This window comes from Aptenodytes patagonicus, chromosome 2, assembly GCF_965638725.1.
Source record: "Aptenodytes patagonicus chromosome 2, bAptPat1.pri.cur, whole genome shotgun sequence".
NCBI lineage: Eukaryota > Metazoa > Chordata > Aves > Sphenisciformes > Spheniscidae > Aptenodytes > Aptenodytes patagonicus.
In genome coordinates, this window is record NC_134950.1 from 3540526 (window position 1) to 3555062 (window position 14537).

Genomic DNA, 14537 nt, shown 5'->3' on the forward strand with positions numbered 1-14537 from the left:
CTTTGCTGGATAACGGAAGGAAAGGAAACTGTGAACAAGCAAACAACACTCAATTCCATGAGACAAGAGATACTCACAGGTCATTAGAGAGAAAGTAAAGTCAATGAATGCAACACACACACACACACACACAGAAACTATCTTGTACTCTGAAAATAATGGGAATTTCTGCACCTGCACACTAGTTCTGATCTATAAAAAGGTAAATCATGCAAACCGCCAGTGAGACGGGTGGTGGAATATCCATCCCTGCAATGCGTGAAATCTTTTTGAAGTTTTTTGCGGTTCAAATTATATATCACAGGCTGAGTTGGAAATGGTCATGGATCAGCTGAACAGCTTCACTTTCTTCCTGTCATTAACAGCACGGTTGCCAGAGGTCTGCTACAACCAGCTCTGATTTTTTTGTCACGTACAGATCGAAAGCACAGGTCTGAACAGCTGTAAGTTTTCCTGGGCCTGGCTTCAAGCGCAGAATTCAGACAGAGCTCAGAGGGCTGGGACAAAACACAGCTTCAGGTGTGCAAATGCAGCCTCTGCCTCCAAGCCCTGGAAATACTGGGGACTCCAATTTACAGGCTTGAACCTCTCTGAATTTTACGCCAGTTTTCCAAGGATGTGAGGTTGGTCCAACAGTATGGCCCCTTTCCTGACAACTTTTAAACCTTTTGGCTTCAGCTGCATTTCAGAGGGAGATCAAAATCACAGAGTGGATGAAATGCTGCAAGTTTGTTAAAATAAGAGCTTAGAGGAGGAGATTTGCAAGTGGCTCATCTGGAATATGGATTTTGTGGTATTTGATATGAGTAAATCCACATGGTGGAGAGACCTTGTATCTGCTTAAACCACAGGAAAACCGGTGGAAGTTTGCAGTCAACAGCAAGGCACAGACCTGTAAGAAATGGTTTACGGGAATACTTGGTTAGCAGTAAGCAGAGCAGGGAGGGGAGAAGGGAGTGAAAGAGAAACGGTACAGCAGCATCTCTCATTTCTGGGAAGTGAAGTTCAAAACAAGCCAGAAGGGATGACATAAAGCTGACATCCCCTACAAAATACACTCGCCCCTCTCAGAAGAGGAAGAGTGTGCACAGCAGGGTGATTGAAGATCAATATGAAAGGACCAGGCCATCTGACAGGTCATTTTCAGGACTATTGGGAGAAAACAATCTAAATTTCAGCTCAGTTCAGTGCCCCATAGTCCCTGAATAGTCCTCTGAACTTCTCCAGCCACACTCCAACCACAGCCTCACCCCTCACCAGACCACACTGAGAGGTCACGGGGAACAGTGCTGCTCGTCAGGGGTCGAAAAATAAACCTTTAAAGGCAATGTCATGGGCTTGCTGGGCATCCCAGGATTGAGGAGAAAGACAGAGTGAACTATGGAGCCAGAACCAGCAGGCCTCCACTTCTGGTCTGACAGATGGTAAGAAAAAACGGGAGGTGGCTGGTGTCTGCTCTGTACCTGTTGCATCATTGAAGAGAGGATTTCTGTCTCCAAGGGAGCTGACTGGCAATTTTTGAAAGGTATTTAAGAAAATATCAATTGTGAAAACATTTTTTCTGGCAGATTCTGCAACATATGCTTCTAGTCTGACCAAAACCACTAACGGGAAAAAAACAGAGCGAGGAAAATACATGAAACTTTTGCCAGCTAGAAAAAAATTATTTCATTCAAATTTGGAGCAATCCATTCAGGCCAGTTCTTGTTTAATTGGGACTGGGGAGGGCCTTTTTTTTTGCAGAAATACAACTGATTACTCGACAGGAAAAATCCAAACTCCTCAAAAACATTTCTCCTGGTCTCTTCTCAAAGTTCTCCACAGCAACAGTGCTTCCCTAGGAAGCTTGTTAAACCTCCCAAATAACCTCAATGCTAGGAAATTTCTCTCGTCTCAGTTTTATTAACTTCTTTATCTTGAGCCATGACCTCTTGAGTCTGCTCTCAAGGTTGCAAATAATCTCCATTCAAATAGTCACCTTCTGAGCTTCTGTTGTCTTTCTGGGCTCTGGCCCAGGTGAGTGCTAAGACGTCCTTATGGAGAGCATCTGTCTGCACACAGCATAAATGCATTGCCAGTCCAGAAAAATGGGCTGAGACCCATTCAAGGAGAAAGGATCTTTATTTCTATTCTGACATATTCAGAAAATATTCCCTGTTGCATTTTATTCACTGATAATAGGAGAAAAAAAAACAGTAATACAAAACTTTTGGTCCCACCAAAGCAGCCCTGAGACTTTGAGGTATTTAAGTTAAGAGCTTAGTCGCCAGGCTCCCTTTAAAAATAAGAAAAGAAGCTGCTGAACTGACAGGATTGCCCAAGTAAGAAGAGCAGCAGGAAAGCACGCCTCTATTACCTTCCTGGTTTCTTTGCTATTGGCACAGTGTTCCCACACACAGCTCTACAAAAGAGCAGTGCTACCTCCGGGTCCCCCTCCAGCAGGTTATGTCATAGCCTTGGGAAGATCTAGGAAGCATTTGAGGAAGATGATGAAATTGCTTGAGAAGGAACCAGAAAGTGCAGCTGTTTTTATAGGGGTCAGTGAGAACTGGAGGGTGACTTACTCTTGAGTACTGCGTCCAGCTCTGGAGCCCTCAGCACAGGAAAGACACGGACCTGTTGGAGCGGGTCCAGAGGAGGGCCATGAAAATGATCAGGAGGATGGAACACCTCTCCTATGAAGAAAGGCTGAGAGAGTTGGGGTTGTTCAGCCTGGAGAAGAGAAGGCTTCGGGGAGACCTTATTGCAGCCTGTCAGTACTTCAAGGGGGATTATAAGAAAGATGGGGACAAACTTTTTAGTGGGGCCTGTAGCGATAGGACAAGGGGTAATGGTTTTAAACTAAAAGAGGGTAGATTCAGGCTAGGTATAAGGAAGAAATTTTTTACGCTGAGGGTGGTGAAGCACTGGCACAGGTTGCCCAGAGAGGTGATGGATGCCCCATCCCTGGAAACATTCCAGGTCAGGTTGGACGGGGCTCTGAGCAACCTGATGTAGTTGAAGATGTCCCTGCCCACGGCAGGGGGGTTGGACTAGATGACCTTTAGAGGTCCCTTCCAACCCAAACCATTCTATGATTCTATGATACCCTGGGAGAGACAATATTACGTGAAAGGGCCTGACCATTACCTGCCAGCCTCTGCAAGCTGAAACAAGGTTTAGGACTGTCACATGAGTCAATGTGCGTGGTTTATCCAGAAGAAAACTATTCCTTTTTTTATGTAGGGTTTCCCACCAAATCAACTTGATAAACTGACTCATCCTGAGCATATACAATCAGCGGATGAAAAGGAAAGGAAAAGTTTCTCCTTTTGGGGGAAACTAGCTTTTAAATCATTTTAGCTGTAAAGTGAAACTAGACCCCAAGAACAGCAGTGTGCAGTATCCACACTGTGCTTCAGGTAGAGGGACTTCCCAAATCAAACACTGCATGAAAATTGATGACTAGGGTGATATTCAGTTCTAGGAAAAGGGAAAAATTGTTGAACACAACTGTTTTGAGTTAATTCCAAAAACTGTGAATTTATCAGTTTTCACCCAACTTTTAGGGGGGGAGCGATTAAAAGAACCCTAAAAAACCCTCAGTATTTTGCTGGGGATTTTAATTTCCACTCCAATCAACTTTGGACTTTGGAAATGCATTTTATTTTTTCCTCAAAGTTTAAAATTACTTTCATATGAAACACTTTGGGGTCTGCAGTTGTTTGGCTGTTTTTGGAAATTCAAGCAATTAGAATAAAAACTATTCACCCAATTCATTTCAGTTTCTCAGTCACAACTACAACAACAGTCTGTTCAGGGTTATTCTTGAAACTTGGGTTGCTTAAGTCATTTAAATAGATTTCTATTTCAGAAACAAAATGAGAGCCAACAATTTCACAATTAAAAGCTCGAGGGCTATAAAACTTGGCTTCACCTAAGACTCTTAACATAGTTTTTATTATCTTAATCACTAGGTTCTTTACATACTAATTTTCCATCCCATTGCCAACCAGTGCCAATCCAACTTGCTTTTCCATCACCCAGGTGAGTGTTACTCATGTTTTCAGGGGAACATGAAAAAACCCTGAATATAGTCAGCACAACAGTGTCTATTTTTGCGACTGCTCATGGACCTCTGCTAACACTGAGTCATAGCTGCAGAAGTCACTAGCTTAGGTGTAGCTCCTTCTAAGCTGTTTCCTAGGATTTTCCAAAAATATAGAGAACGCTGCTGGTTTTCCAGATGCAGTTTTGATGACACAGGGCTAAACAATTTGAAATCCTGTCTATGCTGGGACGCAGAATATTGCAAACACCGATTAGGTATGTGACCGATTAGGCAAGGGGAGAGATGAGATAAATCACAACACGTGATTGTAACAGGCCTTAGCAGAGCAAAGAGTAAAGCGAGTCCTCCAGGAAGGCTACAGAGGCTTCAGGTCCCACCTGGGTGATCAAAACAGACGTGCCCAATAACACCTGCATAGTTTGAATCCAGCTGTAGCTAAAAGGCTGCAAAACAAGGCGGCAGTGTGAATAGGGATAAATGCTCAGTTAACTAGAGGTCATGTTTTAGCGTCCAGAGCTATAGACTGAGCATTGTGTTGTGACCAGATAAAATACGATATTTTATTCTGCACTGGACTAGCCCAACTGGCTATCATCTATAAATTAATCCATGAAACGTTGTGTTGTTATGAGAAAGCATTAAGGAACAAAGATCTCTCAGGTGAAATTTCAGTTAAGTTGGCTTTCCGGCACGCTGCCGGAAAGGAGCTTGTGCAGCCAGAAAACTAACTAGTCTTCTTTCTGTATTCACCAGTGTAAACTGGCAGTAATACCAGCCAGCTTTCACCAGGGTAAGGCTAATGTTAATGAAGTCACTTGAAAATCATCTCAGACTTAAACAGCCTCCTGTACTTTAGGCTTTGGTTCAGGATTTTGGCTCTTTGCAAACCCAATACAATGAAAATGTATCCATTTTTCAACTTGGCTTTGAGTAAAAATAGACCAAAGTACAAATATCCCTGTGCAGCAATGGAAACCTCATAAACATCATAGTCATGGTTTAGTATGAGACAGCTCGGAAGGAAAACTGACTAATCTCAGCTCATTGCCCAAGCAGAGAGAAACAGAAAGAGTAAATAGCATTAAAAAAAAAAGAGAGGTTCTGATCTCTCCATTGCAAGGGAAGAAGTGACTGAACTGAACAAGCCCTGCAGTTCTCAAATGCTATCTAGCAGCATTTTAACTGCTCTTTGTGCTTAAGTGAGAACTGAAAGCCACTGTTCTTGAAGGCCTGTCAAGTCATCCCTTGTCAACTATAAACTGCACTGGAGCTTAATTCTTCGCAGTTTTATTGTGAAGATAATTATAGGCCACATAAATTAAAGAGGAAGGATAATTTTGCAGCCGTTAATACCACTTTTTAGCTGTGCAAACCAGGAAAATAATGATAGGGAACTCTTATTCTTCAAGGCATGAACTCATGATGAGACCTCACAAGTGGCAGCAGCAGCAAACGCATCTTACAGCCTGTATTAGCATCTTGCCAACATAACTGCTATCAGCTTGAGTCTCCACCATGAGCCGTTTATTTTCCGTATGGGGATGGTGTGGGAAGGTATAGCTACTGCTTTTACTCCAGGTTTCAGCCCAGGAGAAAGGCAGAGACCCTACACCTGCACCACCCTGTTTGCTTAGGACTGTTGACGTTGCTCTAGGGTGACATGAGCCAACTGGCTCCAGGTGGGTAAACTTTGGGCACAAGACAGGGCAAAGGGCTGGGTCACGCTCTATACCTGCAGGTCCCGTCTGAAGCCATTTGGCTCTCAGAATTCAAAGTCAATTTTGGCTACCACAGGCAACCTAAACTGACCAGCAAATCTGCCTGTCTGGGTCCCAGTCACAAACTTGCACGCAGTATCCTGCTGTCCATGACTTGTCTGCGTCCAGACAAAATGTCTTTGGTTGGCTTGCTGCAAGTCTACGGCCTTCATCTGACAGAAACCAGAAGCATCCCAATGCTTTAGGAGGGAAAAAAAAAAAACATCGAGGGACAAGGGCCATTTTACACAGCCATTAAAGTTCCAGTCTAATGACAGCATATGTTGGGGGAGGGTGGGAAGAAGGATAAACAGCAGTTTCAAGCCCGGAGCACTGGTTTCCCATCAGATATCTCACCCTTTGTGAGAGATACCCTGGGGATAAGTTACAGGCCAAACATGTAAAAGTTGAGACTCATTTTTCATGTGCTGTTTACAAGTGTCCTGGCTGGGAGACCTCACCTGGGCTTCTGGGTGCTCAGATTTGCTTCAAGACTAGCCTCAGGCTTCCCAAACCCATGGCCACTCCCCATTAGGAGACACCTCTAAGAGTTGGCTGTGTCAAATGTCATTAAGTCTGAAAGCAAGTCAAAACAATCCCGTGGGCTTTTGTCCATCCAGATGAAGAATTACCTTTTTTTAAAGTCACAGCTTTCAAGGGTTTAGGAGGAGCAGCAGCAGTCTCCTGAGGTTTGGATAATCTAGGAACCCCGCGTTTCATATAAAGCAATTCACACTAGATCTGAACACTGGCAAACAGTCAGCTAAATCCATTATCGCATGATAATGCTCAAACATTTCATTAATTCCTAACCAGCTGTCCTCTGCTCCCTTACCCCTTTCATCATACAAACATTTCTTTAACTGTCTGAGGGAGGGGAGAGGGAGGATCAGACGCAGCCTTGTAAAATTCCTTCACCCGCTTTGCCTGCGGCAAGTTATTTCTTTTGACACGCATGTAAAATAATATTGGGGGTGTTGTTTGTTTGGTTTGGCTGGATGGTAAATTTTCATAACAATTTTGTAAGCCAAGTACCTGTGAAATGGAGTAGAGAGAACTCACCGCAGCTTGTTGATGATCCTGCCATCTGGTTAATTAACATATCTCATTAAATAGGGAAGACCCCGTGCTCCAATTTCTATGCCAAGACAGAGGGCAAGGCTTTTAGATCAGGATATTGCTCTCCAGTGTTCAGAGGTCCCGTGGATGTATTTTTTTTTAAAGTCCTTGGGTTCTGCATGCTAAACAAACCAGTGAAAACAAGGATAAGTGAGGGATCAGATCCTTGGGGGTTTCTCCAACTACATGACTCACAAAATGGAAACATGCATAATAAGAGTCATAGAGAGATTTTAGGGTGACTTCTGGATGCTTTCTTTAGGGAAAGGTCTCACTGAAGTGCCTCAACTCGCTACACATTGCCTAGGGTCGCACCGAGAAACAGGACTCATGAACACCACCCTGCTGAGCAGGGACCCGCTAAAGGTAGACCCTCACAAATGCTGGGAAGGAGAGCGTATCTCCAACCTCGCTCTCAACCACAGTTTGGGGGCTTTTCTCCCAGTCCCACAAACATCAGTCCCTCTCCCGGGCAAACGTAGCACACGTCTGGACAGCACATCAGTCTCTTGACTGACACTCATTTCTCCCTGCCAAGACTTGAGGATGCATTTATTTATTATGGGTTAAATATTTGGAGTTGAGTAAGAACCTCAGAGGGAAAAGGTGGGTCTGCTTCCTTGGATTTTTTTTTTCCACCCCCTCTCTCTGGTTATAAAAATTGGCTTTTTTAAACTAAAATGTTTATTTTATGGAAAATTACCCTTTATGACTCTAGGTTCAGCTAAGGGCTGACAGTTAACAACTCTTAAGTGAAAATAACATGAGGAAATACAATGGAGAAATATCTGGACACGTCTGGACATGTCTGGACATTGCCGGAACACGTCTAAAATGTAAGGGCGAGGTAAGGACCACACTTCACCATAGCAGCAGGCAACAAAAGGACAAAAAAAAAAGTAATTTTTTTTCAGTTATTTTAAAGCGAGGTGTCAAAACATTGGGTAGCCCAGGCTGCCACAAATCTATGGGTAACAAGAAGCACATCTTAGAAGTTGTAACTCCGCCACATCCTGAGATCCCTTCTCAGTGTTTTCAGTTGTGTTAGGGTCTCATATAATTTCCACTAAAGTCACTGAAGTCTTTTCTCTTACAACGAGTCATTAGACTTTTCTACTACTATAAATATAGGTATATTTTTTTTCTTCTGTGGAATAAACATTGATGTTTTATTAAGCTATACTACATAGATTCAGTCATGATACAATGGATGTTGTTTTACTGTCAAGAGTAGGTGTTACACTGGGCTGTCGTCAGTACGGTAGCTTTATCTTTACCATTTGGCTAATGAAGATAATTATTTTGCCAGGTTTTTTTTTTTTTTCCAAAAAGCTAGCAATGTCGTTGCAATATTTATAAACATCAGTAGTATGTCAAAAAAACCCATCATTCTTTGAATAGACTTTGGGAATCCTCACCAGAGGATGGTTAATTTAGTGAGTCGTGCATGATTGTGGTCACGCACGCTTTTCAGCCCTTGGCCCGAATTAGCCTAAAAATAAATACGTATTGATAATAGCATTATAGAATAAACGATTAATGCCATTTGTTTTTGTTTCTTTAGGGCTTGCAATCACAGTATTTTTGTTAGACTCAAGATTCATATTGCTTTTTAATAGTGCGTAGATTTGTACAGTTCTTCCATTTTGCCTTCTGTGGTTTTCCTTTTTCTTAAGTCTGGTATGCTTCGTGGTTTATTTATTCATGAGCTGCAGAGAAAGAAGTTCACATTAAAAAAAAAAAAATGTTTTGGAATATATAGTTAACGGCGTGTCAAGAAACAGAAAACAATTACACTTGTGCAATGTAACGTGCATTTTTATGTGCCACTCACACACTACTTCATGCATCCTCAGTTTTTGTAAGTAATGAAAATTAAGTATTACGCTACCCTGCCCAATGCAGTCAGCACAATTAAGGCTAGGAGACGTAAGTAATTGGGAATAAAAACCCACACGCCTGCACTAAAAAACCGTGGTCTTTTATGGCAAGTTTGCAGGGGGTGCTTACGATGCAGCAGAACTACGGCTGCAGTCAGGACCGAAGCGTTTTAATTTTCTGGGGGTCGCTGCGCATTGTGTATCGAGCGTTGTAAGTCGTAGACGTGACGAATGCGAACTGCCCCCTCGCACAGAGCCGGCGATGGCTGCCTGGCATGGCACAGCCCATTAAAGCGCTGGGCTGGACGTGTGGAGAGGAGGCTCGCAGCCTCCGGCGGGTGTCGCGCAGCAAGAGGCGAGGCGGGGAGGCAGGATGGCACCTCGCGTGTGGCCACCCCTGAGGAAAAGGTGTTGTTTTTCCTCATGATGAAGGAAAATGTCGACGATTGGGGGCTGACGTGTTTGCGGTATCTCAGGTAGGGAAGGGCGTCCGCTCCAGCACTTTCGAAGTTGTTACATTTGGAGCTGTACTTGGCACAACTTTTTCGGACGGGGGAGAGGCTCCACGCCATGTCGCCACCGAGTTTCTGTGGAAAACGCTCTCTACCTCTGTGGGGGCTGATCAGGTGGCACCCTCCAACAGCCCTCAGGTCGCCGCTCGGCGACTCAACGGGCTCCCTTTCCGGCTCACCCGGGAGAGGTGCCGGCGGGCTCGTCCCTCCCGCCCCCGGCAGCGGGAACGGCCGCTACACCTGACCCGCCCCCGACAGCCGCCCGCTGCCCTCCCTGGCTCCCCTCAGGTAGGAGCGCCACCCGCGCCCCCCACCCCTGGGGGGATGCCTCGGCGCCCCCGTAGCCCGCCCGCCCGTCGCCTTAGCAACGCCCCCCGCCCGCCCGTGGCTGCCCCCGGGCCACGCCCCCTCGCTGCATATTCATGACCCCCGGCGCGGGGAGGGGGCGGGGGCGGGGAGGGGGCGGAAGCGGAAGCGGGAGACGGTTTCCGAGGAGCCCGGTATAAAGCGGCCGCTGGTGCCCGGTGTCGCCCGCCGCGCTCGTGCCGCCGTGAGTGACCTCACCCCTCTCTCCTCCTTCCCCCCCCCACCCTCCCCGCCGGCCGCCGCGGCCACCTCCCGGCACCGCCGCCTCCCCTGCCGCACGGAGCAGGTCCCGGCTGCAGGGGGAGACCCGGGGGCAGGTAAGGGGGTCGGCGGGCGAGGGGCCTCGGGGGGGCGGTTGAGTTGTAAGGGGTGCCTGGAGCGAGGAGGTGGGGTGTTAAGGCAAAGAGCGGTTGGATAGCTGTGGGGTGAGGGCTTGGGGCGAGGGGCTGGTGGAGGTGAGGAAGGGCTTGGGGCGAGGGGCTGGTGGAGGTGAGGAAGGGCTTGGGGCGAGGGGCTGGTGGAGGTGAGGAAGGGCTTGGGGCGAGGGGCTGGTGGAGGTGAGGAAGGGCTTGGGGCGAGGGGCTGGTGGAGGTGAGGAAGGGCTTGGGGCGAGGGGCTGGTGGAGGTGAGGAAGGGCTTGGGAGCTGTGTGAGAGGTATGTGGGGACTGAATGTAAAAAAGGGCTGAGAAGCTTTGGGGTGAAGGAGTTATGGAGTTGGAGAGGTGAGAAAGGGATGAGGAGCTTTGGGGTGAGGGAGATGTGGGACCGTAAAGACGGGAAGGGGATGAGGAGCTTTGGGGTGAGGGAGATGTGGGACCGTAAAGATGGGAAGGGGATGAGGAGCTTTGGGGTGAGGGAGATGTGGGACCGTAAAGATGGGAAGGGGATGAGGAGCTTTGGGGTGAGGGAGATGTGGGACCGTAAAGATGGGAAGGGGATGAGGAGCTTTGGGGTGAGGGAGATGTGGGGCCACAGAGGGGGGAAAGGGATGAGAAATGAAGAGAGAGACTGAGGTGAGGGAGACATGGGGCTGCAGAGGTGGAAATTGGAAAGGGTTGAGCTCTATGGTGAGGGATTGGGCCAAAGGAGATGCGGGGCTACAGAGGTTGGGGAAGGGATGAGGAATGAATGGTAGGATGAGTAAGGTGGGGTTGGAGAGGCTTGGTTGGGGTGTCTGGGATAGGGAGTCCTGATGAGGTGAAGATGGGATGAGAAAGAGGTGGCTGAGTGTCCCTTTGGGATTATGTTGGGTGGTGAGTATGCTGGAAGAGGACTTGATAGAGGGACCAAAGATGGAAATTAGTGAAGTTTAACAGTCTGAAAAGCTACACTAGTCTGCCATCTGAATAATTCCACACTTAATCTGTGACCTGATCTCAATACTTTACCATAAAACAGTTGAGTCTTACCTAGTCTGATATGATGGTGGGAGAGTACTGGGGGAAGAAATTACTTAGCATGTAACTCCTAAATCTTCCATGAAAGCTGCAGTTTTCCTTAAGATCATGTTATCAGTGATTTGCAACTATAAGATGCCTTAATTTAGCACTTTTAGCAGGTGCAGGAACTATGTTTGACCTTGAAAAATACTTTCCTTGTGGGGCAGTTTTCTGTTGTAGTGATTGGCCTCCAGTATTCTCTGTGTATAGAGGAAAAAAGGAGGAGAGGAAAAGATCTAGCCAAGGCTCTGACTTGGCACTGTATGAAGTGAGTGAACCAATGTTCCTAGAGCTTGGCTAATGCTGTGAATTACAAATGGGAAACGATAGGAAAGATATTGCAGGATGTTGAATGTTGGACAGAGGAAGTGATTTCTCCTTCAGGAAAGGAGAGGTGTTACAAGAAGTGGACCTACAGGGATAGGCAGCACTGTAAGTGCAGAGCACAGCACAGATGGGTAACTGCAGCATTATGAGGATTCATGAGAAGAAATTGCACTGTTACAGCATGTATCCTTACTGCTCTGTAAAAACTGCTCCAGTATGATCTGTGTCGTGTTCCACTGCCTTGATCAGACAGTGCTACTAAAATATTTAATGAAATACGGCTTGAGCAGGCACTTGAGCTCAAAGAAAGAGCTGGTGAATACTTTCTGTTTCCCTCTAGAAGTCAGGCTTTTTTGTAAATATCTGGCAGAAGTGGCTGCTGATGTAGTTGCACTGACATAGCTTGCGTATGCCCCCACACCAGCATTGCAAAAGATAAGGTCTTCCTCGCTTGGTTTGTTTAATGATTTTACTGGATTGATGAAGTGTTCAACAGGCCTAATTTTTCCCTTCCTAAATAAGGAAAAGGGCTTCAGATAAGAGACTAAGGTAATTTTCAGTTGACACTCTGCTAATAAATGCTTCCAGAAGTACTTTTTACTGTAAGTTTGAAAAGTTGACACTACCTTAAGCTCCTAAAACTGCATCCAGTAGTCTCTGAGGCATCCAGAAACATCTATGAGTTCCTGTGTCTGCCAAAGGTAGTGGCAGCTGCTGTCTTGGAAGTGAGACCTTCATTCCTGTATTAATGAGATTAAATTGGGTATTTAAGGGAGTTTTCATGACAAAATAACAGTTTCCATGATGTAATGGATGGGATCAGTGGAACAACTTCTATTTTAGTTAGCTATTTGTAATATCAGAGGCCAGTTTACATGGGTTGGCTCATGCCTCTCTGAGCAAGGAAATGATAGCAGTTCTTGCACTCAGTTACGTATGACTGAGGCATCTTCAGTAAAATTGAAAACATATGGCTTTATAGATAACCCTCTTGCATAATGCGTGTTAACTCCTGCGGGAACCTGCTGCTCTCTGGGAGTTTGTCACTGAGAAAGGAATGAGCAGTATCTGCTGATGTGATCTTGTTTGGATGCTGTAGGGACTGCTTGCAATCGAAAGCAGTCCTCTCCCTCAAAGCTGAAATGCCTTAGCAATTCAGTCTGTTTTAAATACACTTGTATGTACTGCCTTACGCTGACAAGAGAGGATGTCTTCTGCTGGAGGTGGCCTTCACTAGTGGTGAGAAGGTGGTTAGAAGACTGATGTAGCTGGTGAGCTTGCTGCTCCTCCTGTGTCATGTTACAACAAAATTCATGAAGTGCAACTTTGTTCTTCTGCCTTTTCAGTGGGGAAACACAAGTGGAATATTTAGGTAGCTTCCAATGAAGCATGGTGTATCTCTGACTGAAACAGTATGCATACTTGTATGTCTAAGTACATGTGACCTAAATTTTTCAAACTGAAGCAAGCGTGTAGCCTATTTGAGGAGCTTTCTGAAGCAACTGCCTTTATTCTGCCATGTGGAAATACAGGCTCTGAGGAGCTTAGAGAAAGCAGGCTGAATTTGGACCCATCTCACAAGGCTGTGACCTCAGAGGTTCATTACCTTTAAACTCACTCCAGTCCTGGATTCACTGACAGCTAGAAAGTTAGGTCTTGGTAATTTAATATTGCTCTGCTTGTGTGCTAAGGCTGGAATGCGTGGACTCTGCCTCCATCCCTGTATAAATTTGTTTTAGATGATCATTCCTAAAAGCTATGAGAATACTAAGATTGCATGGTACCTGCAGAGTATTTCACCAGTGAAACTGCATCTAATGTTTGGAAAAACCTTCTTGAAGTCAAAATGTGTTGCCAACTGAGTAGCTTAGAAAAGATGCTTAAGCTTTGAGAGGCATCTTATAAATGCCTAGGTGGGAAGCTGATGGCTGAAATGACCTACTAGCTGCTAGATAATGCCTGCAGTTATGAATACAGTTGCATGTAACACTGGTATTTTCAGCAGACACTGATTTAAGGAACAAACAGTTCCTTTACACAGTAGCATTTGATCTTGCCTAGCTTAATCTGTAAACTCTGCCTGTGATGTACTGCTGTTGTTCTTAGTTGAACACCTCACGGCTTCAATTCCTAGAGAAGGCAGCCAGTCTTGCCCATAGTATGTGAGCACCTCTACTTGTGTGTTAGGCAAAAGCAGTGAAATCCTTTCATGTCACCCATCACAAGAAGCTGCAGCTGGCAGTTCTTGAGCTTAACTAGCAGTCTGTACCTCTGCTGTTACTCATAACAATAGAAGCCACCCTAAAATACTTGCATCAAATGATTAAGCAGTGTGCATTGAGCAACAGTGCACATGCAGTGGTGTCATGCTTGAGATAAGAAACAAGCTTCACTTGCACTTCAAACTGACTATAATGTGATGGTTAGCGTAAAAGCATGCTGAACAGAGGTAAAGCTACTCAAGTTGAAATGGGGCTTTCCAGCTGATCTTATGGGAGAGCTGCTGTGGAAGTGATGAGGCTGTCATGTGATGGAGGGGGAAGCTTTATCAGCTTGCACAGCAACTGGTAACACAAAGAACTGTTTGTGCTGTGTTCTAGTTTTGCAAGGGTCACTCCCATGACCTTTACCTGTAATACTTGCAAGATCCCAGGCTGTGACCTATTCCAGCTATAGGCATAAGATTCATCAAAACTATACTGACAATGGCATAGCCTTGTGCACAGTTGTTGCCATTAGAGGAGGCTTAACTGGTTTGATAACTATTCTGTTAGAGCTCCTGGTCCTTCAACTTGCAGCATGTTGTCAGCCTTGGTAAACAGCTTCCATTCAACACTGGTTAACTTGGGGAATACAGAGTACAATGATTGTCACTTGGCTTAATACACTAGCGCTAAACTGATATGAGTGTTTGAAACAGTACTTTTCCTGAGCAGAGCATTACTCCTGTCTAGTAACTGTTTTAAGGTATCCAATAAACTTTCTAGCAGAGCTGTGTATTTAAGTCACCATACAGAAGCAGAAAATACAAATGATTGTGGCAAATCCAGTTGCCAGAAAGCAGAATGCCTGCTGTCAGGATAAG

At 45.4% G+C, this 14537-nt stretch overlaps 1 protein-coding gene across 4 annotated transcripts in view; it reads left to right on the forward strand.

The window, feature by feature from the left end:
* Positions 1–14537, forward strand: part of SLC45A4 (solute carrier family 45 member 4) — an 86890-nt gene that overhangs the window by 11953 nt on the left and 60400 nt on the right. Inside the window, exon 1 of one of the 4 annotated variants that reach the window (XM_076329025.1) lies at positions 9821–9869. The exons of 2 other annotated variants lie outside the window; for them this stretch is intronic. The gene's annotated coding sequence lies outside the window, so the exon portion shown is untranslated. Of the gene's footprint in view, positions 1–9820; positions 9870–9932; positions 10003–14537 lie in introns of those variants that run through there. One more of the 4 variants, XM_076329021.1, reaches the window with a different exon arrangement.